The 25260-nt window shown below is 56.3% G+C and overlaps 1 protein-coding gene and 1 long non-coding RNA gene across 11 annotated transcripts in view; one reads left to right on the forward strand and one right to left on the reverse strand.

Annotated features, from left to right (window-relative positions):
• Positions 1 to 25260, reverse strand: part of MEF2D (myocyte enhancer factor 2D) — a 101190-nt gene that overhangs the window by 45830 nt on the left and 30100 nt on the right. For 5 of the 10 annotated variants that reach the window (XM_039385958.1, XM_039385959.1, XM_027742451.2 and 2 more), the window contains exon 2: positions 11945 to 12013. The exons of 3 other annotated variants lie outside the window; for them this stretch is intronic. The gene's annotated coding sequence lies outside the window, so the exon portion shown is untranslated. Of the gene's footprint in view, positions 1 to 8514; positions 8537 to 11944; positions 12014 to 25211; positions 25235 to 25260 lie in introns of those variants that run through there. 2 more of the 10 variants (XM_027742445.2, XM_027742440.2) reach the window with 2 other exon arrangements.
• LOC113999188 lies at positions 22015 to 23317 on the forward strand. Its single transcript, XR_003544776.2, has 3 exons — positions 22015 to 22111; positions 22326 to 22478; positions 22948 to 23317. It is a non-coding gene; the product is annotated as an uncharacterized LOC113999188 (long non-coding RNA).

The raw sequence follows: 25260 nt of genomic DNA on the forward strand, positions 1-25260 counted from the left end.
AAGTCCCTCTCCAGCTTTCTTGGAGCCCCTTTAGGCACTGGAAGGGGCTCTAAGGTGTCATAGGACTCTTCTGCAGGCTGAACAATCCCAGCTCTCCATAGCAGAGGGGCTCCAGCCCTTAGAGGATGTCCAAGGCCTCCTCCGGACTCACTCCAGCAGCTCCACATTCTCCCTGTGCTGGAGGGCTGGAGGCAGCACTGCAGTGGAGTCTCACCAGAGCAGAGCAGAGGGGCAGAATCCCCCCCTCATCTGCTGCCCACGCTGTGGGGGTGAGCCCATGACAGTGCTGGATTTCTGTGCTGCAAACCAGCCCACGAGCTCGGCCTGCCATGGGAAGTGGTTTACACCCACCACGCCGAGCCACTGCCGAGCCCTTCACCACCCTGTGCTGGGGTGTGGGAGAAAGGGCCAAGCAGAGGGAGGGAGCAGTGATGCTCTCAAGGTGGCAATGATACTTTAGAAAGAGCAGCCCCCCTGCCCTGCTGCATTGCTCCCCGCCACAAACCTGCAGCTCTTATCAGGAGGAGCGGCTGAGTTGAGGTGCAGTGTGGTTGCCCTGCCCCGGCAGCCCCCGGCACAGCTCTGACTCCCCACCCGCTGCAAAGAGCCATAAAAGCAATTGCAAATAAAGCAGCAGCCGCAGCCGAGGTCTCCAAGCCTCGGCTCGAGGCTACCGAGTCCTGCACTCGCACAGACTGACGGAGTCACTTCCCCACCCACGACCAGGGCTGGATCCTTTCCCTTAAGGACGAGGATTTAGCTCAAGTCACCTCTTGAACCCGCCTGTTTAACTGCAGTTCTTGCCTTCCTGTTTCCTGCTGCCTTTTGTGAGTTAATTGTTGTTTTTTTAACATATCCTCCATGCTGACACCAAGGACTTTTAGTTTCCTTCTTGGTGGTTTCTGGATCTGCAGGACCAACTTCCTTCTCCTCTGCAGAGGGGGAAAAGCATTCTTCCCTAAAACGCAGTGCCTGTACCCAAGTTAACATTGGTCTTCCTCTCCAGTAAAGGCACCCTCGTGGTGCCAGCCATCGCCCCGGTGATGGACACGAGCTGGCTTTGCTGCAGGATGGGGGGCAGCACTGGAAGAAGCAGCCCCAGCAGAGGGATGTGGCACCCTGGAGGGATGTGGCACCCTGGAGGAATGCGGTACCTGCCTGGGGATGTCCCCAGCAGGGCAGCAGGCAGCTGCCATCGAGTTCACCAGCCCCGCTGCACACACCGGGAGGGACTCCAACTCGGCAGCTTAGCATTGTTTAGCACCTCTTTATCTACAAACCGAGATCAAAACCGCACAAACATGCTCAAGTCTCCTCCAAGGCTTCTATTCTGGTTTCAGGATGATGTTATCTGGGTTCCTGTGTCGAGCCTCCAGATGCAGGCAGGGGGAGGGGAGAGGAAGGCGTCCGAAAAGCAAACCTCCCGCTGGGAAATGCGGCTGCTTGACCCTCCCTGGGGCTAAATCCCACTTGCCTGGCAGGTGTCAAAGCAGAGCTCCTCCTGCACACCTCATACCTGCGGCAGGACCCCGATTTCCCCGAGATGGGCACCAAACTCGGCTCCTCCTGCCTGCACAGGATCGGTCCCGCCAGCTGCAGGTACAAACCTTGGGAGCTGAGGGGAGCAGGAGCGAGGCTGGATCCAGTCAGGCCCCCGAGGAATTTGAAAAAGACACATATATTCCTGACCCAGATTCAGGCACTCTCTGGAGAAAAGCAGATGCCAACCGCGCAACCAGCTCCGCTGAGCTGTAACAAAACCTCGCGCGGTGCCAAGCCCGGCAGAGGCTGGGGAACAGCACAGCCCTGACACGATGCTGGAGAACCAGCATTTGCTGTGCAAGGGCGGGTGAAAGAAAGGATTTAGGGGAAATTATTAAACCAGGGTTGATCTTCTCTTCCCCTGCAGCTCGTATGCCAGTGTGGACCCAGACAACACCCACAATAAGAGTGTCAGCACCAGCGAGGACTGGAGGCAGCACCCAAACCAGGCACCCTGGTCCCCTGCACCCCAAATCCCACGGTTTTATCCCACGCCACAGGGAGGCCATCACATCCACCACACCAGGAGCACGTCCCAGGCTGGGGATGTGTTCTGCAGAGGCTGGGTGGCAGCAGGGACAGCTGGTGACCTTCTCTGCACTGTCAGCGTGGCCAGAGCCAGCAGAGGCTGGAGGAGACATGGGAAAGGGAGGCTGGGCAGGAGCCCTGGGCGAGGTCACTGGCAAACCTGTGGCCCTTGCCAAAAGTCAACCAGGGAACCATTGTCACCGCATGCCAAGGTGAGGACGTGGCCTCCAGGAGGAAGAGCCCACAGGACCAGGACAAGCAGGGACTTGCAGCCCCTCATGCCACATGGCTTCCCAGGGTGGCAGCTGGTCCTCTCTCCTGAAGGGAGATGCTGCAGGGAGGGACTAGCAGGGACGAGCTGCTGCAAGGCTCAGTGTTAAAATGGAGGGCTCAGACAGCCCCTTGCTAAAGTGACCTTCAAAGCACCCTGGGAACAGCAATCAAAGGCTGATGCAGCTGCCAGAAAAGTCCTATGACCTTGAGCAGCGACCTTGGCAGTGGCATCCTCACAGTGGGGGTCACTCATCACCCCAAGCCTGGTTCTGGTCTCCAAGGTGGTTCAGTGGCTTCCCTGGGTGTGCACAGCAGGCTGGGGTACCCCCATACGGGTACAGCATTCCCTTCTCTGGCTGGGACCAACTGCTTGCACAGGGCAGCCCTGTCATCTCCATGCCCATCTACCCTCCATCCGCATCCATCCTCGTCCCCGGCCACCTTTATCCCCTTCCACCCCCATCCACTCTCTATCCCCATCCACCCTCATCCTCACCCACCCTTGGCCCCCATCCATCCTCCATGCCCACCCCACCCCTTCACCCCAAACCACCCTACACCCCCAGGGAGGAGCAGCCGGACCCTCCAAAAACCACTCCCCTTCCCCATGGTTATCCATAACCAGCTCCAGAGCTGGAGACCGGGGGTAATTTTCCCCTCTACACTAAGTAGGGTTTTCTAAATGATGGGAAGCGAGAGCCCATTATCCGGCTCCGTCGCCCACCCCCACGGCTCCCTGCAGGGCATGAAATAACCACCTGCCAGCTCCCCAGAGCCCCGCGCCGTGGCAATGAGATCGCAGCTTCCCCTGTCACTATTGTCAGAGCAAAATTTAGATACCTGGTAATGAGGAGGTTTAATATGACAGATGAGAGGTTGACTCATTAAAAAAAAAAGAGTGAGAAGGAGAGGGAGCTGAATTCGGGGTCGGATCCTGCGCTCATAAATCTGGAGGCCGTCACAGCCATCCCCGCACCGGTGGGGAGCAGGAGCAGCTCTCCACCCCAAACCAGCCCTATAGAGGGGACTTTGCTGGTGTTGAGGTCACATGGAGGAAAGGGAAGGGATGGAGAGAGTGGATGTCGCTACAGTTTTTGGGTCCACCCAGTTCTGCTGCTCACAGAGTTGCCTCCCCCTCTGGGGTGGGGGGTTTGAGCCCAGGAAGAGCCTCAGTGCCCAATGGCAGCAATGTCTCACTTTGAGGGGTTTTCTCTGTCAATGAACAGCATGGCAAGATGCAAACCTGGGGAGTGGGTGCAGCCAAGGTTCCCCACACTCCCAACACCACCCCTATCCCAAGGGTGCACCATGCCCTAGTGCAGCCCAGCAAGGATCCTGCTGCCAGCACCTTCACGGTGGTCACCGTCACCACTATGGTCACCAAGGACATCGATGGCTTGCGAGTCCCAAAACACAACAGGCCAAAGGGGGACAACCACTGCCTTCAGCTCACACACAGGGGGCAGGATCCCACCACTGTGACCCAGTGAGGCTCCCAGGGGCAGCTCAGCAGCATCAGGGTAAAACCCTCCCTGCAGGGAATTTAGGGGCTCTCCATGAAGGGGACAGGATTTCCCCCAGCAGCAGAGGGGACAACTCTCTCCCATGGTGGGTTTTACCCAGGGGAAATTCCATGAGACCTGACTGTTGCTCTGGGCCATCCACGAGAGCAATGGAAATCCATGGGCAGCCCCGTGGGACACGGCAGAAAGTGAAACTGTCCCAGAGGAAACACTGCTCTTCCCTCCCATGTCAATGGCACGGGGATTGGGGATGTGTCCTCTGCAGCCAACCTGGAACATCCTGCTGTCACCGTCCCTTTGCCCAAGAGCAGTGTGGTACAAATCATGGAATCCTAGAATTGTTTGGGTGCGAAGGGACCTTAAAGCTCATCTAGTTCCAAATTCCCTGCCACGGGCAGGAGCATCTTCCACTACACCAGGGTGCTCCAAGTCCCATCCAACCTGGCCTTGGACACTTCCAGGGATCCAGGGGCAGCCACAGCTTCTATGGGCAACCTGGACCAGGGCCTCACCATCCTCACAGCCAAGAATTTCATCCCAATATCCATCTAACCCTGCCTTCTGGCAGTAGGAAGCCATTTCCCCTTTTCCTGTCACTCCAGGCCCTTGTCCAGGTCCTTGTTCAAAGTCCCTCTCCAGCTCTCTTGGAGCTCGTTTAGGCACTGGAAGGGGCTTTAAGGTCTCCTCGGAGCCTTCCCTTCTCCAGGTTGAACAGCCCCAGCTCTCTCAGCCTGTCTTCATCTCCATCCCCAGCCCAGCCCCACTTTCAGGGACCCCAACCAGGAAGGGACACCCCAGAGCAGCTTTGCAGATCCTCCAGCACCCAAAGCCCAGTGCAGGCTCAGTCTGGGAGCCAGGGCTGTTAAGAGGACAGAGGCCCACAGTTGCCACCTCAGAGCTCAGCCCTCTAACACGATCCTCCCTCCCAGTGCGTGACCTCGGCAGCGCTGCTCCCAAAGACTCAGCCCTTTCCCAAGGGCCACCAAGATCTTTCAAACCGGCCTCCCAAAACCACTTCTTTGTTGGTTTTTCACCCTCAAGCACTGGTGAGTAACAGCTGCAATGACCAAAGTCACGAGGTTGCTGATTTTATTTGCATCTAGTGACTGCTGACTGCATCCATGCCCAAGGCAACTGTCGCTTCCGTCGGGTCCAAAGATATGGAGGCAGCAGAGAAGCAGATATTGCTCTCCATCAGGGTTTACATCTTGAGCTCCTGGGCAGGAAGCACCAGGTTCCTCGGGGGCTGCAGGATCCATGACTCATCTGGAGTGTGGAGGAGCTGGTGAAGAAGCCAGAAGCTTCCCATCACTGGGGAAGGAGACGGTGGTCACCAGCTCCACTTGACCACGAGAAGGATAAGATGCAAAAGAGCTTAATTTGTTAGTGATATGGCAATGCTGATTACTGGGAGGGTGATGCTGCAGCAGAGCTCACCAGAGTCCCTTGGAGTGATAAATGGGAAAGATTGGGCCAACACCACCAGGAACGGGCAAGACCAGGCTTCTGCCTGCATCCCAATGCTCAGATTCAACTATCACAGCTCCGACCTGTCCCTGGCACTTCCAGCCTGGAAACAAACCCACAAAAATTGTCATCCTGGCTATCTGCTTTTCTCAGAGGTGGACATGCCAATCCACCTTTACACATTCCCAAAACCCCACTTCGGTCTGTAGCCACAGTATCACACGCAGAGTGCACTGCCATCCAACACTTGGGAGCTCACCACCAGACAGTGCTATTTCAGTGAATAAAGGAAACAAAGGCCCAAACCCAGCGCTAGGTTATCTGGGTTCAAGGCCCTGGGCATGAGAAGCTGTCGCTTGGCTCCAAGATCTACAGTCCAAGTGTGAGAGGAGGAGCCACTGATGCCCAGGGACTGCGGTCCGGCTGCCACCAAACCCAAACCGAACTCACTCTAAGCAAACGGAAGGAACCAGGACAAGATGCTCCATGGCAAAAACGGGTCTAACTTCCTCTTCCCCTGCACTGCTTTGAAAACACGGTGTCTCCTGGCACACAAATAACATCGGCCACCACCAGCGCCCCTCATCCAGAGCCCAGGCACTGGAGCAACCTGGGGTGCCCAGAGCTGCTGCAGCCAAAGCCAGGGTGGGGAGGAGGGCACAAACCAGATCAGGGCCCCTTGTCCCCAGCACAACCCTTGGCTGCTGGGACCAGGGGATGCCCACTGTGCCCAAAGGCTTTGCTGTCAGCCAGGACAGGATCCAGCCCCGCTCCCCAGCTCAGACACAACTTGCACCCACATGTATCCTGAGCTGAATGCCAGCAAGCCGGAGGGGTGAGGATCCGGCTCCGGCTCATCAGGCAGCCGAAATCCTTCAGGACAGCTGGCTCTCAGCTGTTGCTACTCACTCACAGGATGCACATTCTAGGCCCAGGTGCACAAATCCTGTCCTTCTGCTCCCTGGCAGCAGCCAGGCCACCACAGTGAGGCCACGAGGTCTGCCAGCCCCGTGGCCAACAGTGGCAGCCGCAGACAGACCCACTGGGTGATGGTTCCCACTAGAGAGAGACGGATTCATCCAGAGCTCATCCCGGCACACAACCTCCAGGAACAGTGGGGAAAAGTATTCTGTTTTTAAAAGGGGATTTTTTAACCCCAAAGCCTGTGTTTCAGCAAGGAAGATTTAGGTGGGGGTAAGGTCCCCAACAAGCTGAGCCCTTCTCCGCAGCTGCACCAAAAGCCACGTGCCAGAAGGGTGCTGATTTTGACCAGCCTTGTGCTTTGGGGGTGTGGACACTGCCCATGTGCCCCTCAAGGACATCCCAGCAAACCATGGGGGAAATGGTCAGGAGAGCAATGGGGATGCCCAGCCACTGCCGAAAATGTCAAGATTTGGCACTTTCCAGAAGCACCCAGGTCTGGCACACTCCACAGTCTCACACTGGAGCACCACTCCAATGCACGGCTATGGCTCAGGCCAACAGCTTGGTCATGGGTTCCAGCTGGATTATGAGGGATGGCAGCAAAGCCACTGGGATGCTCCTGCAGCACAGAGGAGATGTATCCCAAGGGCAGAGCCATCATGAGTGCAGGAGTGTCACGGATAAACATCAGCCACGATCCCTCTTGGAAAAGGGTAAATACTGGGAAAAAAACTCAAATAAGGCAGTTTCTTACGCATACATGCAAAGGGGGGGGGAAGAGAAAAAGTGAGGCACAAGTTTGCAGGTAGAAATAAAAATACTTCAGTCAAAAGTTTTGCTGAAGGGTGGGGATGTAAAACTGTGTCAATAAATAATTGCCCTGATGGGTTGTTTGCCCAAAAGAGGAGGAGGAGGAGAAGGAGGAGGAGGAGGATGAGGAGGAGGAGGAGGAGGAGGAGGAGGAGGAGGAGGAAAGGCTCTGCAGCCCAGGGCAGTATTGGGGCAGCCGCTCGGTTCCAAACCCCTGTAGTAGGTTCCAGGACCCTGTAGTAGCTCCTGCAACAACAGGGACCATCCTGTGACAAGTTCCCCCAAGTCAAGCAGAGGGGAGAACCCGCCTCATCCACCCCCAGCGATGGATAAAGGGTTGTGTTTAGCCCAAAGTGCAGTTTAGCCTCCAGTCCTGGTTGTGTTCAAGCCATCCATGAGCATCAGAGCCAGGGCAGTGCACACCTGGGAAGGGAAACACTTTTCCCTCCCTCTTGGGAGGGAAACACTAAAAGCACTTCTGAAGAATGCTGACCCCCTTCCTACAGGCTCCACATCTCCATTTTCACAGGCATGGATAAGCAATTTATCAGTATTATTAACTCTCACCCCAAAGCAGCAACAGCACAAAAACCTCTGAAAAAAAATTGAATAGAGAAAACTTTTTCTAGGATGAGCCAAACCCAGCACTGGTCCCAGCCCTATCACATCCACCCCCACCACCTCCACCTGGGCCAGGCTGGGCTCTAGAGCAAACTAAGCATTTAAGAAATAGTCAAGGGAGGAGAAGGAACTGGAGAGAGAGCCCCAGTGTGACATCGCTGCCGCCCCTGATGCCCGGTGCGTGGTACCCGGCTCACCTCCGCTGTGAGCTCCCGCCGCACCGGGCATCCAGCCCCGGCCAAGAGGATCCGGCACTGAGCAGGAGGGTATTAAAAACCCCCGGTACCAACCTCAGAGGAACCACAATAAATAATCTCCGAGTTAACACGGCAGCTGCTCCCCACTCGCCTTCCTGTTTGCTTTCGCAGATCCGGGCTGGGACGTCCACTTCCAACTGCCGGCCCCGTCCCGGCGCAGCAGAGCTCCGGCCGCAGCACCCTCCACCCGCACAGTGTCACCCCTGGAACCGTCCCTGCCACAGGGGACCCGTGAACGCGAGCTTCCCAAAGGGATTCATCCCCCGGGACAGGCACCGATCCTGCATCTGAGCCCACGCCTGCTGCCTTTTCCTTCCTTGTCTATGTTTGTTTTGATTTTAAGAGGAGGAAATCCCGGCTCGCCCACTCCCCGTCGGTGAACCTTGTCTCCCCTCCTCCGTGCCTCAGTTTCCCCCCTCTCTCCAGCAGGGGAACCCCCCATCACCCAGACCCCCCCTCTCCTTCCCTGCCCACGCAGCCCTCGATAAAAGCAACGGGTCCTGATTTACGGGCACTTCAGTGCTTTACCACGAACACAAAGGAGAGGGGAAAACAAGAGGCAAACTCACATCGAGGATCTGTGTCAGAAGCAACAGGGGGGTCCGGGGCAACCCCCCCTGGCAGAGCAGCGGCGACCGCGGAGGCTGACAATAGATAAGGGTCTAAATTCGGCGCTGGGCTCTGCCCCAGGCTCTGTAAGGCGATCGGGGTGGGGGTGCGCCGGGCTGTTTATTTGGCTCCGAACTCCGCACCGACACTGCAGCGTCACCCGTGTTTAAAAAAGAAAGGAACGAAACGAAGGGGGGGAAAAAATAAAGAAATAAAAAAGGAGAAAAGTGCACGCACACGTTCAACAATAACAACAAAATAAAAAAAAAAAAATCAAGAGAAAAGGAGCCGGGGGCGGGGGGGGGGGGGGAATAAAAGGAAACCCAGTTGGGCTGGCGAGGTTTAAAGCGACGCCTGCTTTAAAAAAAGAAGTTGCTAATTTTAACTCTCCAGTGGAAAGAGTGAGAGGTACTTACAGGAGACAGGGTGGCTGCGTCCTTCTCCACGGCTGCTGCGCGCTGGCGGCCGGGAGGAAGCACACGGGATGGAGCCGCCGTGCCCGAGCCACCGTCACCGCTGCCGAGGCCACTGGCCGGCCCCCGAGTCCCCTCCAGACCCTGCCTGGGGGGCACCGGGGCGCTCGGCGGCGGCTGAAGGGCAGAGGCAGATGCGGAGGCAGGAGGGGGTGGTGAAGCGTGTGGGGGGAAGGGAGCGGCCAGAGCTTGCCAAAAACAGCGCCCTGGTCTCGCTTCCTCCACCACCCCAAACCCGGGGACGCGGGGACGGTCGCCGTAGGACCCCCGGGGAGGATGAGCCAGCTGCTGGGTTAGATGACATTTCTGCGCAGACATTTCTGACCAAGTTGGCTTTTCCCCAAGGGAAAAGGGCTTTGAAGACATTTTTTTTTTCCCCTGCCAGTGGCAAAATAGCGGATGAGCTCAGAACCCAAAGCGCAGGGCAGAGCCGTGACCAGGAAAGGCCGCCCGGCTCCGCAGGGACTGGAAAGGTGACCTCCAGCAGCTCGGCCACATTTCAGCTGCCACAAGGGCAGCGGGAACCCACTGCTTTACCAAATCCAGGATCCCATGTCCCAAAGGGGCAAGAAGTGGAGGTTTAGGTTTTGGTGTGCCCACCAGCTGGCTTTTATGAGCTCCCCCTGAAGAGAGAAGGAAGATCCCACCAGATGCAAAGAGCCAGGTGCCAGGCGAGGTGGCACACTTGCACCTCGAGCATGGCTGGAGCCTGGAAGCTGCCAACTCCAGTCTCCACCACCATTAAACCTTCAAGAGAACACAGGCAAGGCCTCAGACAGTAGAGGAGCAGATCTGGTGACCCAAGGGCTCTTCCCAAGCAGCTGGAAATCAGCCTCAGGCTGCAAAATCTCATCAGGAGAGAAGTAAGGCTGGTACAGACCCCGGGGTGTGTGCATGCGGGGACGGACACATGATTTACCGAGCATGGCTGCAGTGAGACGATGCGACTGTCTTCAGGACATAAAAGAGTCGATTCAATTAAGGTCACAGGCCCTAGAAGAGTTTTCTGCGGCAGAACAAGGTTTTCCTGGTGTGCCTCAAACAGGACTGGCCTCAGAAAGACAAAATGCCTATTGATCATGGGCAGCGATGCTGCACGTCCAGGACGCAAGGACGTGGCTTCGTTGGGATTAAATCGCCCGGTGCAGGCCGTGTCACGCTTCCCAGGCTGGGTCGATATTGCTCCTCTAATTGCTTGGCTCCTGTTGCTCGCAGAGAGAAGGGGATGAGTCTCAAAGCAGTCCCTGGAGGTGCTTTTCTAAATCCTCCTCCCTAAGCGCACCACTTGCTGCACTGCTCCTCAGAGCGAGCAGTTCTGCAGTGGCAGAAATCACTAAACTGCTCCTCCCCACCTCAAAACTCTGTGCCGGCGCCAGTGGCAGTGAGGGGCTTCGTGGGAGGACACTGCCGACCCGAAAAACAAGAATTTGTGTGAGCCTAAAAAATAAGGAGCCATTGTCACTGGTCAGGATGGAGCCGGCGGAGCTGAGCATCCTGTCTCCAGCAGCAAACCGTGATGTGGGGGAGAACGCAGTTACAGAGAGATCCTGCCAGGGCCCACCAGCATCCGGGCTGGGGGACAGAACATGCACAGAGCACCAGGACCATAGTACTTGGGACCCAAGGAGGGTCCTGCCCTCACACACCCCCCACAGCAGACAGACCCATCACTACAGTGCTCCGTGTAGTCATTCACTGCACTAAAACACGTTCGCAGAGCGAGTGGACCAGAGACGGTCCCGTACCACCCCCTGGAACACTCCCACAACACCGTGCTCGGCCGAGCTGCAGCAGGACAGACCCGGCCAAGCCCTCCAGCCCTGCTCTCCTCCAGCACACCACGGCCCATCCCTGGCACACACCGAGCACCACTGAGATACAGTGAGGCCTGTCTGCTGCACTCACCCCAATCCAGGCTGGGGAGCTGCTCTTGGTTTCTATCAGCAGATGAAGCCCTTGGTGCTGACCTTGCGGAGGAAGCAGCGATGCTGTCCCCATCTCCCAGCATCAGGCCTCTACATAAATTACCTGCCCCTTCTCCGGCACTAAAAAGCCATCACAACCCCACAAAACTGCTCACTAAGCAGCGGCAACAGAGCTCCCTCCGTTCAGGAGCTGGGGGCAGATTATTTTTAAAAATCTTTCCTTTTTATTGATTTTACTCTCAGGTACAGAAGATGCATTACATGAAACTGTAGAGCCCTCATAAACTGGGCCCACGGTGGTGTCTGTACCACAACCTCACTGCAGACACAGGAGATGCAAACATTTACTGTAAGAGCAATAAACAGGCCAAGAAGGTTGAGAAGGGAAAAAACCTGGACATGATGCCCTCTCCCAGGGGCACCTTATTTCAGAGGAATGCAAGGGACAAAATAACAGCAGGTTTAGCCACATGTCTCGTCCACACAGGGAGAAACCAGGTCAGGAAAACCCTCCTTTGCACGGATACAAAGTGATGCATTGCAAAAAACCCAGAGAGTCCCAGATCACTGCTGGGGCCATGGCTGGGACTCAGCAGAGCTGTGCCAGGCAGGGAAACGAAGGGGAGCATGGGCACTGGAGAACAGCAGTGACACCCACTGTTGGGTGCCACCTTCCTGCCCTGCTCTGGGGGCTCTGCTGCCCCGTCCCACTCACTGGGACCCCCGTGTGCGGCAGCACGTGAGGGGTGCACAGCCAGGCAGGATGTTCCCTGTGCCCTTGCAGCACCAGGACCTGCTGTTCCTCCTGCCACCAGAGCAGGGCTGCAGGGTCTGGTCAGCACCACTGTGGGATTCTGAGCCCCTGAGCTGCACCCAGCTGGGGTGACCTCTGTGGGGACCCCCTGCTTGCCCCCAGCCTGCAGAAACACAGTCCCTGGCAAGCGAAGCCAAGGGGGAAGGCAGGAGCCCAGAGGCTGGGATTTCCACTGTACCTGCTACGCAGCCTCCTGCATCTTCTACTCCTGCCAAGGATGAGCTGCAGCCACCACTCCTCAATCCAACTGCAAAGACAAAGCGAGCAGCCATCAGTCTGAGGGGATGGAGGCAAGGACAGGGCTCCCCACACACCCCATCTGTCTGGCATGGTGGCCACAGGGGACAGTGAGGGGCTCCCAGTGTCCCCTGCTGAAGTCCTGGCGGCAGGTCCCCTCCTTCGCTGCCCTGAACCTGAGCATCACTGCTAAGGCCACGCAGGTGGGGTGGGACCTGGCTGGGAGCCTGCAGGGAACCAGGAGCCCTGAGGCTATGCATGGAGAGCATCCCAGTGTCCGAGGTGGGGACAGGATACAGGAACTTGTGGGACCGTGAAAGGAAAGGGGGAAAAGGAGTGAGGGAGACATGTATAAAGAGACCGGGGGAAAGTAGCTAAAAAGAGTTCAGGAATGAAACAAATGGTAAACCGAAAGTTATCATTAATGAGGGACACAGTTCAGGCTGGCAGCGTGGCCAGCAGCAAGTCACTCAAGGTTTTAGGTGAACCGGCAATTTCTGGGAAGACCCTCACACACATCCCACAGGGAAAAGCACCAACCTGCGTGCTCAGATACCCTTCTGGAGAGCGAGCACAGCCCACACGAGGAGAAACTGCCATGGCCCAGGAGGAAATGTGGCTGCTGAACTCATCCCACTCGCCACTGGGAGATAGGAGGTGACCCACAGGGCAAAGCCCAGCAGCTTCAGCCAGTCTCATCATTTCATCTACCAGTGGCCGTCACCATCCTACGTGGGACAAGCCCTGCCCTGTGCAGAGCCCATCCCCAGGGCACACTCCTGCAAGAGGAGCGTTGCTGAACAAAAGGGAAACCGAGGCATGGAGGCCAACACCCGCTCTCCGAACACACCATCAGCTCCCGAGCTGCAGCCTCACCCCCAGTGCCTGCAACAGAGCGAGGAATTGTGCTCGGCTTTCCGGCGTCCTCATCCTCCGCTCCAACCACAAAACCAGCCTTCCTCCCCCGGCTGCCTCCCCTCCCACGGCCAGCTCATTTCCTGGCATTACAAAATTCAGCCTGAACAAAGCCCGAGTGAGGAGCGTGTGGCTCCAGTCGGGGCTGCACCTACCCCTCGCTCCCAAGGAGCCGAGCAGAGGGGACACCCCAAAACAGCCAAGGTGCAAGCAGCTTTCCAGCCTCCAACGTCATGCCACATCATCTGGGGTCCTCCAGATGGACTAGTCACAAGGTTTCTCTCATCAGGACAAACAGATGAGTCTGACTGTCACCTCCACAATGGGGGAGTAGTGGGTACAATGATGTGGGGCTCCTGCCCCATTTGTACCTGTCAATGCCCAGACCAACCTGTTGAGCCGCCCAGAACCACCTCTTTATTTCCCTGAATAAAACAGAGCATTCTACTGAATGACCGACCACGTGGGGACAAGGGGACCCATAGAAGAAGCTCCACCTTGCGAATGCCACACTCCCAGCCAGGATGAGGGAGGCTGGTGTTTATTGCAAAGGGACTCTCGACAGGCTTCTGAGCTCCCCCTTGGTGTCCAAGCAGCTCTTGTTGGTCTCAGCAGTGCCTTGCAGGGCTGGTGGCAGAGCCACACGGGGACCAGGGACCACGGGCTAGACTGGGTGGAGGATGTGGCTGAGGTTTGCCCCAGGCTGGCTCTGCTCTGCGCAGCTGAACCCCCCCTGCCTCGGGGGGCTCGAGGCCAGCTCTGCCAGCTCCTGGGATGCAATGGGGGACACTTGGCCAAGCAAGACCTCATATATCTGTACACAGAGTTGTTCCCCTCCGTGGGGGACGCCGGTAGACAAGCCTTGAGCGTGTGTTTCCGTGGGCTCCAGGATCCCCAGAGTGCCACGGGACAGCTGGTACAGCCACGCGGTCACTGCTCACACAGACCCTCGCACCGACGGAACTGCCCATGGTTGGTTGTTGGCAGCAGCCACATCCTCAGCTCCCAGATCCCACCAGGCTGTCAGGACAACAACTGTCAGACAACACCCAATTCCATGCAGCCTTTGGCCGTGTCACAGTCCCCAGATTATGACAACTAATGGCAGTGCCTCTGCCGACCACTGGGGCAAGGCAGGGTGAGAAACTCCAGAGGGACCAGGATCAGTCTCAGGGTGTATAGCCCACAGTGCAGGGTCACACCCCAATGTCACCCAAGACAGGGATGAACGGCATGCATGGAGTGACAGTCTGGAGCCCTCAGTGCACACAGACACCAGCTCAAAGGCTCGACCCTCTCCAGCCCCACAGCTCCAGGGCTGCTTCACACCCCAGCCAAGCTGCAGAAGCCACTGCTCTTTGGACCCAGTGGTACATCCAGCACCAGTAAACCCCATTTTTGCAGCTTTTTTTGCTGCAAAGGATCAAAGCCCCCACTTGCCAGCACTGCCATCTCCCCATGTCTGTCCATGCACATCCTGTGCCCCGGTGGATGACCATCCCGGCACTGCTCCCAGAAACTCTGGATTCTGGAGTATTTTGAAAGGTCACCGTCTCACCCGCTGCAGCTCTGTGAGACCAGCTCCCAGTGAGGGGCTGGGGCTGGGCCGGGCTGGTCCACCAGCAGCCCCCATACAACCCACAGCTCTCACCCCTGTCACACATCTGCCTTTGAAGCCTTCTTGTTATAAACAAAGAAATGCTGCCCAGGAAAGGGGAAAAGTATCGTGTTTTCAAAATGTTCTGTTATTTCATAAGCTGAGGGGAAAAAATCACGTAAGGGAGGGATGGAGGCGGCAAAAGCAAGTGAATTCCCCTTTCTGAGTGAAAAGAGGAGGGGAGGAAAAAGGGGAAAGAGGAGACAATCCTTATGTCCAGTTTTGGGGCAGAAATGCTGAGCAGGCGATACCATTGTTCCTGTTTGAAAACCAAAGCTTCGGTTTCGCCAAGCGACAAACCAAAACTCCTCAGGGCAGGGGGGACCTCCTGGGACCCCCGTTTTTAACTGATGCAGTAGGGCTGGCACAACCTGCCATGCAAAGGCAGTGGATGCTGGGAGCTGCTCCAGCCTGCCCAGAAGGATCCCAGAGGATGTGCAGGGATGGCTTCCGGAGACTTCCCTGGATATCTGCTCAGCTGATGCTCAGCAGCCCCCAAGCCACAGCCAGTCTTCACTAATACCCCCAAACACAGGCATATTCCCATATATATAATGCCACCAAAATATATGCATATTCCCTTATATACAACCCTCCCAAAATATACATACTCCTATATATATAACCCCCCAAATATATGTATTCCCACTTGTATATATAACCCTCCAAATATATACATTCCCACATATATAAGCCCCTCTCAAATATACATATTCTCCTATATATAACCCCCCAAATATATATTTATTCTCATATATATAAACCCCCAATATATACAAGTCCTGTGTACATGATATATACATGTAATACCCCCAAATAAACAATTCATGGCCACTGCCATGGCAGGAAAGCCAAGGGGAGATGGATGGGCAGAAAAAACAGCCCCGGAGCCAAAGGGGCCAAGAGGGAGGCGCAGATTGCGGAAGGGAAGAGCAGCGACCGCAATCTCTCCTTCCTCTTTTTTCATGTTTCCTTTAGCAATGGGGTCAGGGCTGCAAACATTTGGATGCCAAACCTGAACTTCCCCACCCTGGGCTCCCAATTCAGCTCGCCGCTCCTCTGCCAGGAGTCCATGGACGCCCACCCCAAATCAGGGAGATCCCAGATCCCAGTTCCCAGGCTGTGCCGGGTTGGTTTTGGGAGGATCCCAGCAACAGCAAGGAGCAGACAAAATAAAAAATAAAAAAAAAGAACTTTCTCCATGTTTCTCCAATTTTCTCCATTTCTCCAGTCCATGAAACTAAAGCATCCCAGCCATGGCCTGGCCTTTGGCTTGCACCAGCCACTGGGAATATCCCCAGGGCTTAATTAGACCTGATGAGTCTTTTACAGTTGGGTTTCCTCTGGCTTGACATCAAGAGGTGGGAAGGGACAAACTGGGAGAGATCCCACTTTGTGGAAAGGGGGACAGGAGGGCAGCGTGTCAAGCCAGGAGGGAGAAACCCACCTCCAGTGGCACGGGATGCTCAGCTGCCTGGCATGACAGCACAGGGGTGAGCAACGGCCCAAGAGTGATGGCACAAGCCAGCTGTGCTGAGCGCACATTCACACCACCCAGAATGCAACCACCACCACTGGAGTTCCTCCAAACCTGCACAGGGATGAGGTGAAGGTGTCCCCAGCTCGAGGCAGGGTGGGAATCGTGGAGGGGCATTTCCCTGCTCCTCCAGGTAACCTTGCAGAGGCTTTGCCCCACAGAGTCCCAGCACGGGCTCCCTGCCCAAATCGAGTCCCTGGGCTGTCCCTGCTGAGCTGCGCTCCAGGGAAGGTCACAGGGGCCGAGCGTGGCACAGCTGTCGCTGCAGGTGTTGCGACAGCGGCTGCTGGCCCTGCCAGGACCTGGGGGACACGAGGGGGTGTCGGCGGGGGGGCGGCGACCATGTGCAACCGTTGGAGCCACCGAGTTTCGCTCTCGCTGGCTGAGTTCCCCTTGGGCAGCGGAGATGCAGAACTGAAACCTCCAGCTGTATTGGACGCGGGGGCGGCCGGAGGTGCAGGAGGGCTGGAGACTGGCACGGCTTTCGGAGCACGGCCACACACCGTCACACTGGTGACCAAGGGGTGCTGGAGGGACCAGGGGAAGCAGAAGATGACAGACAGGCAGGAGTCTCCTCTGGCTCACAGCACCCACCCTGCTTCTGCCCTCTCTGCACAGCTGGGCCACCCATCTCCTTGCACTCGGCACATCTGACGGGAGCAGAAGCACCCCGGGGCATGTGGGTGTCCACACCTGGGTTGGCACGTCTCCACTCCACAAGCCTGGCAGGACGCCCCTGCACATTGGGCAGGAGCTGGTCAGCAGGACCACAGCTGCCCACACGGGGTGGTCTCACCGCCAGCAGCACCACCTGAGCCTTCCAGTACAGGGAAACTGAGGCACGGAGAGGGGAAGGTAACAGCAGAGCTTGACACACAAGCGTCCCCCAGCCCAACTCCCAGTTACCTCCCCCTGAGCAATCCCCTTGACTCCCTCCTTGTCTCATCCTGCTCACCCACCAGGACCAGGAAGACCCCAAAACCAACTCCAAAACAGCCAAGGACATCACCAGGACTCCCATGAGAGCACAGGGATGCCAAGATGTGGGTGTCCCATATGCCAAGCACCCAGTGCTTGCCCTTGCCCTGGTGACAGTGACAATGCTTCAGACCACATTGCCACCTGCTGGCACCAGCCCTGGGGCCCAAGGGCACCAGCACCTTCCCCGAGGGAGGCAGCAACTCTGTGCCAGGCACCGGGTCCAGGTTCAGGTCCAGGTCTGCGTCCAACTGGCTGCTGCCACATTTGATCAGAGCAGCCACCGCTCACTTTCCTGAACTAATTTTATCCAATTATCTAATTTAACTTCATGGCAGCCTGGATGGTGCATGTGCAAAACCTTCCCGGGGGTGCCAAGAGGGGCTGCAGGTGCCTCTACCGTGCTCAAAGCCCTCCGTACTTGCCAGGGCACCATGTGAAAGGCCCCGGTGCTGTTCCAGGGATGCAGGAGATTTCACAGCAGCATTGACAGCCACTCCGGATTTCTAATTCCAGCTCCTGTTGGCATTTCCAGGCAGAGGTAAAGCAGAGACAGTACCATCAGATGTTTTGCCCCCCAGACTCCTCCAAGCCTTCCTGACTCCCCACTAACCCCTCCTGCCCTCTGCTGCTTCTCCCCAGAGGCCACGGATCCGATTCTCACTCATCTGTCAGGCCAAGCTCTCCCTTCTGTCGCATGGGGGGACAGATCCTCTGTCACTGCTCTGCAGCCGCTTTACATCAGTGTAAACCCCACGCAAGGCACGGGGGGGATGCAAATCCCACCTGCACAAACACACAGGTAAAACAGCAACTCATCACTGATGCTCCACAACCGGACCAACACAACTGCCCATGGATGGCACAAGTGGAGCTGGAGGAAAATCAACGCTGAGTTTGGTTCTTCAACACACACATAGAGAGCCTCCACTGCCCCCGGAGGGAGGCAGGTCCAAGGGGGTCCTGGCAGGAGCAAGGACCAGGCAGAAGATGCTGGAAGGAACCCCATCCATGACCCCGTCCCGGTGCGCCAGGCACGCATCGGCACCAGCCTGGCCACCACCGTGGCCTCCCGTCAGGCAGGGCTCGCGTGTTTGCAGCGCTGACGTGGATCCATGTGAACGGCTCATGGAAGGCAACAGGAGTTGCTGTGTGTGTGCCCAGCACGGGTGAAGTACACGGGGTCACGGCAAACGGGTACCAGCTCCCCTCACCGCCTCTTCGGGAAATACCCCCCGTGGGCAGGTACCCAAGGACCCCAAGGGAGTTCACCCAGGTGGATGGAGCACTTGTCCCCTCCCAGAACATGGGAAACCGACCGCTCTGGGTGTCCCTGCACCTGCCGGCATCGAGACCAGCTCAGCCCCAGCCCCGGCTCTGGCTCAGTGAGGCAGGTCCAAACTCCAGGGCCACTGGATGAGGTGTGGCGCTGGAGCCGGGCAGGAGGGAGGATGGGAGACAACCGTCATCGTTAAGAGCAAAGCCCTGACCCCTCATGGCCCTGCTCTGCTGTCACCTGAGTCAGCAGCCACCAGCCCCGGGACATTCTTCATCGCCACAGAAACCCCGGGCAGCTCGGGCTGCCACCGGCCACCGGGCCCGGCCTCTCCCCATGGAAACCAAACAAACACCATCACCACGTCCAAAACCTCCAGCCCATCCATCTCCCTGCTCTGACAGATGGTGGCAGGTCCTAAGTCACCTCTCGGCTGCGATTGGGTGATGTGCTGGGGTGGCACAGAGCTTTCCCAGGGCGGACTAACCCTGTGCCAACACCATTGCAAAGGCAGAGGGAGGAGGTGGGCACGCACAAGGAAGGGGGATAAGGCAAATCTCCCCCTGCCCCTCACTGCTGTCCCCCACCCTGGGAATGGGGACAGATCCCAACCCAGCTCTGTGGCCCTTGTTGGAAGCCGAGAGCTTTTTTTAAACCTGCTTGTAAGGCGACTCGCAAACAAGAAAGAAAAGGGAGCTCCTTGTGCGGAGGGGATGTGGCTCCGTGGTCAAACGCCGGCGCCTGGGAGACTCACACTTAATTCTGGGTTGTGCTACAGCCCTTCTGGTGTGCCCTGAGCAGACTCGGCCGCAGTCAGGGTTGCTGCCACCTTCCAGGCCGCAGTACCCTTCAACAACACCTCCTGGCCTCGCTCCAGCACCCAGCCCACCAGTGCCAGCCATGGACCTCAGCACCCACCAGATACAACCCCTGAGAGGGGCTGGAAAACCACCTGGCACAGGTGTGACCTGAGCCAGAGCCGGGGCTGCTCAGCCCTGGGAAGCATAAAGAGGGTTCATTCCCGAGCCGATGTGCACACCCTGACCCCTCGTGCAAACTCTTTGAGTCCAGCAGCTGAGCACGGCTCCTCACCAGCTGCAAAGCGGGGGTTGCATCCAGAAAAGTGGGAGTCACATCCTGATGGAGTGAGACTCTGCCACCCAGCCGCCTCCAAAAACCCAGCAGGGGAAAACTCCAAGCCAGAGACTAAAAATCATCCTTGGGGTTACCCAAATCTCCTGGTTCAAGCCCCAGACCCCCTCGTATCCTCAGTGAATCTCTGTGGAGTGGGCACCTACTCCTCAAACTTCAGATCCACTATTTTTTTATTAAAAAAGAAAGAAAAGAAAAAAAAAAGATTAAAATATTTCTCCCCAGTGAGGTGCAGAGAAACACTTGCACATTCGGTGCCACCGTCAGCAACTCCTACACTGCCCCCCACGTACGCCACTGCGAGGGGGGAGCAGAAGAGGGTGTATAGGCACCTACAGTGACAAAAGAAGATTTCTGTGTAATTTGGTTAATCAGTCAACTGAACAGCACGAATCCATAGCAAACTGCCCTGTGCTCCCCAAACGACTCAGTCGCCTGTGGGGCAACGAAGCATCCGTGGTTGGTACAAGCATCACCTGCCTCTAATGGATCTACACCAATGACCCTTGCAAAAATCCCAAATCCCAAATGCAATCCCCAGTTTGAACACGCTGACACCAGCAAATGCAAAAAAAAAAAAAAAAAGAGTTTATCAAGTCTTGCAATCCCCAGAAAAACTCTTGGTGCTGCCAAAGGGGACCCTGCAGTGGCCTCACAGACCTCAGCATCCTCAGTGCTTCTTCCCCTCAGAACCCCTCAGTCCTGTCAGCTAAAGCAAAAATCAGAGTGCTTGGATGTGAAAGGGATGTAAAAGCTCCTCGCTGGCCCAGGAGCCAATTACAACAAACGGAAAGTGTTTTGCTTTTTAATCTCGTGATTTTTTAGCTAATCTCTCCTTTGGAAAGGGACGATCAGCTCAGCAGTGAGATGCTGCTGGGGAGATACAGCACGTGCAGAGTCCCAGCTGGGATGGCAACTTGAGCTCTCGCTCTCCATTCCTGTCCTTTTTGGGTGGATTTATCCTGGCTTTTTCTCAGAATGACAGTAGAGAGGCAGAGAAACAATAGCAGAGCTTTGGGAAACTTCTGAACAGGGGATTTTGCTGTGTTTTTGTCTACATTTCCTGAAAAGGGGAGTTTTCTCTTTTCAAAATATTCTTTTCACTTTGAGTTTTTCACTGGTTTGCACAGGAGGGTTCATAGGCAGGAAAACCCTCCCCAGCCCCTGCAGACCTCTCTGCTCCCATGGGTTTTGCCCCTTCTTGGGAAAAAAGCTAAGTCCTATTCGTCATCTGCCCAGAGGTCGTGGAATCGCAGAATTATAGAATCATTTCAGTTGGAAGAGACCTTTAAGGTCATCAAGATGATGCTTTTCCTGCTGCAAAGGGAGTCCTGCTCCCAGGAAATTCATAAAAATGGGAAGTTTTAAAAGTGGAAAGAACCACAAACACCCAAGAATGGGTTTGTTTCCTTCTCCAGCCCAGGGCAAGACCTTGACAGGATCCAGCAGAAGGGGAAAACCAGACCCAGCAGTCCAGAAGAAGACAGAGGTCTCCTCACCCCCCGCCACCGGGGCAGTGTCCAGCAGCACACCAGAGTCAGGAGCTGGCTGGAACCTCTTCGCCAACCCAGACGGACTCATCCATTCCCCCAAACACGTGGAGAACCAGAGCAGGGAGGAGGCCATCAGATGCCATCCCCAGAGCCCATAAGTTACAGCAGGGAACAGAGTTGCATTTGCCCTATTTCTTATCTGCTTGGAAATTGCACCGCTTTCCCAGCTGCAAAGGCAGCTCTGTTCCCAAGAATTTCAGCAAAGCCATGACCTCTTTCCAGGATCGTACAGTATATGGTGGCGGGGAGCCAGGGCTAATTATAGGCACAGGAAAAGGGGAGAGAGGGTTTGGAAAAGCTCTACCTTCCCAGCAGCAGGGAGTGGGGCGTCACAGCCCCAGCCAAGCCCACGGCAGGAGCACCCCAAAGGGCTGCGAAACCCAGGGAAGGAGAAAGAAGGCCAGGGATAGGTGCTCCTGGGCATCACTATCCCTCTTTTCTGGGAGGATAAAAGCCAACATAAATCTCAGCTCACAACACTCCCCAATTCCTACGTGCTCTGGTGTAGAAGAGAAGCCCCTCACGGGGAGTGGGACCAACGCTGCCCCGGCACAGGACAAGTGCCAGCACAGCACTGCCCCGGTTGCCAGAATAAACATGGCAAGAAGCAGTGTTGCTCAATGCTATGTCGGGAATCTGAGTTTGGGTTCCCTATGGAGACCCCATCTCCTATAGCTGAGCGATGCCACAAGCCCCTACCATGCCCTCATGCCCTGGCACTGCCCAAAAGCTCAACCTGCAGAGATGCTCCCCAACCTGGAGGCAAATAAATGTGCATCAATTTAAATGCCAGCCAAGGCTCTCAGGCAAAGCCACACACAGGCTTAGAGCCAAGTTCATTGTCGCTTGCTGGGCAATGTCACAGGAGCCACCTCCCTCCCCCGACTCGCCACAGGAGTGGACAAGGACACGGAGACACACATGCCCACGAGACCTTCCAGCACGGAGGAGGCTGGGCAGGAAAGCACAAAACAGGCAGCAACTCATTTAGCCACCAGTCTCCTCTTCAGAGCCACGTTGCTGCACAAAACAAAACCCAGGTAAGGTAAAAATCCCACCTATTATTTTCTTGAGGGAGGAAAAAGAAAAGCCAGGAACTCTCTCGCTTGCCGCAATGGTTTTCATTTTCCACCAAATCAAATCGAGTCTCGACTCCGGCTGCTGGCAGATCCCCTCCCTGCCTGCTCACTGCCGTGTGTGCCTGCGCATGTGGGAATGTGTGGGTGTGCGGGTTTTGTTTTGCTTTCTGCACAGGCTCTGCAGACCATCTCCTGCTCTCGCCGATCGCAGCCTGCGAGGCTCGGCCCTGCTCTATTATCCGGCAGGATGGACTTCCCATTTCTCCAGCTTTAGCCTCATGCGAGGCTGCTCTCCTCCTTCAAAAACTTCCAGAAACACGGCTTGCAGGTATCCCAGCCCCTGGGTGCTGCAGAGCTGTTGCCATTGCCAGTCGCCCCAAGAAGGTCCCTGTGTCTAGGGGGGTGTCAGGGCTGGGTGCTGTGGAGGGGGAGCATGGCTGTGCCAGGCTGGGACGGGGGAGCCGGCGGGATGGAGCAGGGAACCAGCTCAGCCTCCCAGCGGGAAAGCAGCCGCTCACTAAGGGAAGGAATCTGCCTGTGCACACTGGGGCCAAACGATGCCCTTTTATAAGGCTCCAGTGGCAGTGGGAAGGGAGTTCAGCATGTGCTGAGCTCACCTGGCTCCTGGCGAGCCCCTCGGGATCACCTCCCACCAGTTCCCCACATAACCCCAGCTGAAACCTCACCCTTGGCACCTGGCCCCGCCGCAGTGGGGGCTCCCAGAAACTCTCCCGAGGCCAACCAAGCCTTGGTGCAACCAAACCCAGCACTTTTTAATGTGACACCCCCATCCCCAGCTCCGACACCCCAGATGGGCATGTCCAGGGATGGAGGGGAAGATGAACAGAAATGGCATCCCCACAGTCCACAGCAAAGACCCTGGGACTGCCGGCGCCTGATGCCTGCCCAGCACCCACTCCTCTGCAGCAGTGGGACAGAGGGACAGGACCCATCCCCACGGGCAGAGCCCACTTCGCCCAGCTCTGCCAGCACATCCCAGCAGAGCACGTGGCCATGGCAGGGCTGACACAGTCCCTTCCCACTCGGCTCCGCAGGCGCCACCGCACACGGCTCAGCCCTAACGGGATAACAAGCTCACAATGAGATCCTAATGAAGGATTAGCGAAATACAGTTTAAAGAGATTAAAGCTGGGTGCAGCACTGAAACTTTCTTATTTATTTAATTTTTTTTTTCCTGAGAGCCCCGCAGAGGTGAGACCCAGATTACAGCCAACACGGACAGAGCTGGTATTCACTGCCAGCTCCAGCAACTTGGGATGGTTTTTCCATTGCATTCATGCAAAGGGGGGCTGGGGTTGCAAAAAGTATGGAGGAACACACAAAAAATGGCTAAAATGGCTCGTGGCGCCTGCAAGCCCTGCCCGAGGCACTTCACAGCGAGCCAGAGGCTTTCTTCATCTCTCCCTTCCCACACCAGTCCCTTCCCATCTGCATCCCAGCTGCGCGATGCTCTCGGTCCTGTTCATAATGACTGTTGATGTTATCCGCTGGAGCCAGAGCCTTCCAAGGAGCCCCAGGGAAGCAGGTACTCAGCTCTCATTCAGGGAAAGTTATTAATAGTAATTTCTTGGCTCTACACAAACAGAGCAAGAAGTCAGCCCTGGCCTCGGAGAGCTTGGCGTGACTGCCAGCCCCACGCGCTCCGAAAGGTCAGGAGTCTGGTTCGCCCCCAAATCAAAGGAGAATGTTTAAAATAGAAAGCAACACATCTGGGGTTGCTTTTTGGGTTGTTTTGGCCACTCGTATTGTCTTCTGCAACCACCAACACCACAAATTTTCTCCTCCCAAGAAAGGGCAATGTGACTGTCACCCTATCACAGGAATCCAGGAGTGGGAATTCACTAAACCAAAAGTGGTAACGCCCCGGCAGAGAAAGGAATGGGAGAGCAAGGCTGGCACTTGGCAATGGGCTTATCTCATGGGCAGTGGGGCAACTGCTCAAAGCCCACCCCTCATTTCAGCCAAGTCCTCAAAAGCCACACGACGAGAGGGAGGTGGGGAGCTGAGAAACATCCCTGTTGAGAAACTACAAAACAAATCAAATGAAGATGTTTGGAGCAGATCCAGATGTTTATTAGTGACGCACATGGAGGTATAAATAATTATCCGGTAGGAATTTTGTTCACAGGCAGCTCTCCCTTATCTAATCAGATCTCAGTGCGACATGGCCCTGGCCTCCCCCTGCTTAAAAAGTCTTGAGAAAACCAAATGCAACATTAGAAAAACCCTCACTAGGGGCACCAGTTTAATCCCATTAATCACTGGACACTGGGAGCAGAGCTGCCAGCACTCAGATCTCATACAGGCACAGCTCAAGGGAGGATTTTTTCCCCCAGTGGAGCACTGGAGGGGGGGCAGATCCTGCGCGAAGGTGCAGAGCGGAGCCAGGAGCTGAACCCTCGCACCCTGCCCTGTGCCCGGCACAAGGCACAGGTAAAGTGGCCCATGTGGGAACAGAAGGCACCACTGCATCAGCTGAGCTCCTCCACACCAGCACAAGGAGCTCGCCAGGCTCTCGTCTGTAAGAAACCAACTGCTTAAAATACACTGGCCAACAAACCCCTCTCTTGTCCGGCTGCGTGGTACTGACCAGCCACTCCAGCACTCGGACACTGCAATTACCTAAAAATAAACGGACCACAAACCTCAAGAGGCCGAATGGCTGAGGGGGATGAGGATGACGGGGAAGGTGCCCCAGCAGCACGGGGGTACCGGCAGCTGCCAGTGGCTGTTGTGACACCACCAGGAAGCCCAAGCCGAAGGGTTCACATGCGACCAAAAAATAGGTAGAAAAAAGGCTTTAACATCTCAGAAAACCCACCTGAGCTGATTTTTCCTGGCCCTTAGCATCACCTAACCCGTGGGAGGTGCCAGCCCACGGAGACAAACTCCAACCCTCCGCGCCAGCAGCCCTCGCCCCGCCAACCCCCCCCGCCAGCATCTCCAGTGGTTTTCCAAAAATTCAACCAACCCAACCCACCGTAGGCGAGGCTGCAGAGGGTTTCACAGAGGCCAGAGAGGAGCAGTGTTGGAAACTTACTGTAGGAAATTGGCCGCTCGGCTCCAGCTCCTTGTCCCTACTGGTGGGA

The sequence above is a fragment of the Pipra filicauda genome, unplaced genomic scaffold (assembly GCF_003945595.2).
Source record: "Pipra filicauda isolate LSUMZ 115617 unplaced genomic scaffold, ASM394559v2 scaffold453_size531900_pilon, whole genome shotgun sequence".
Lineage (NCBI taxonomy): Eukaryota > Metazoa > Chordata > Aves > Passeriformes > Pipridae > Pipra > Pipra filicauda.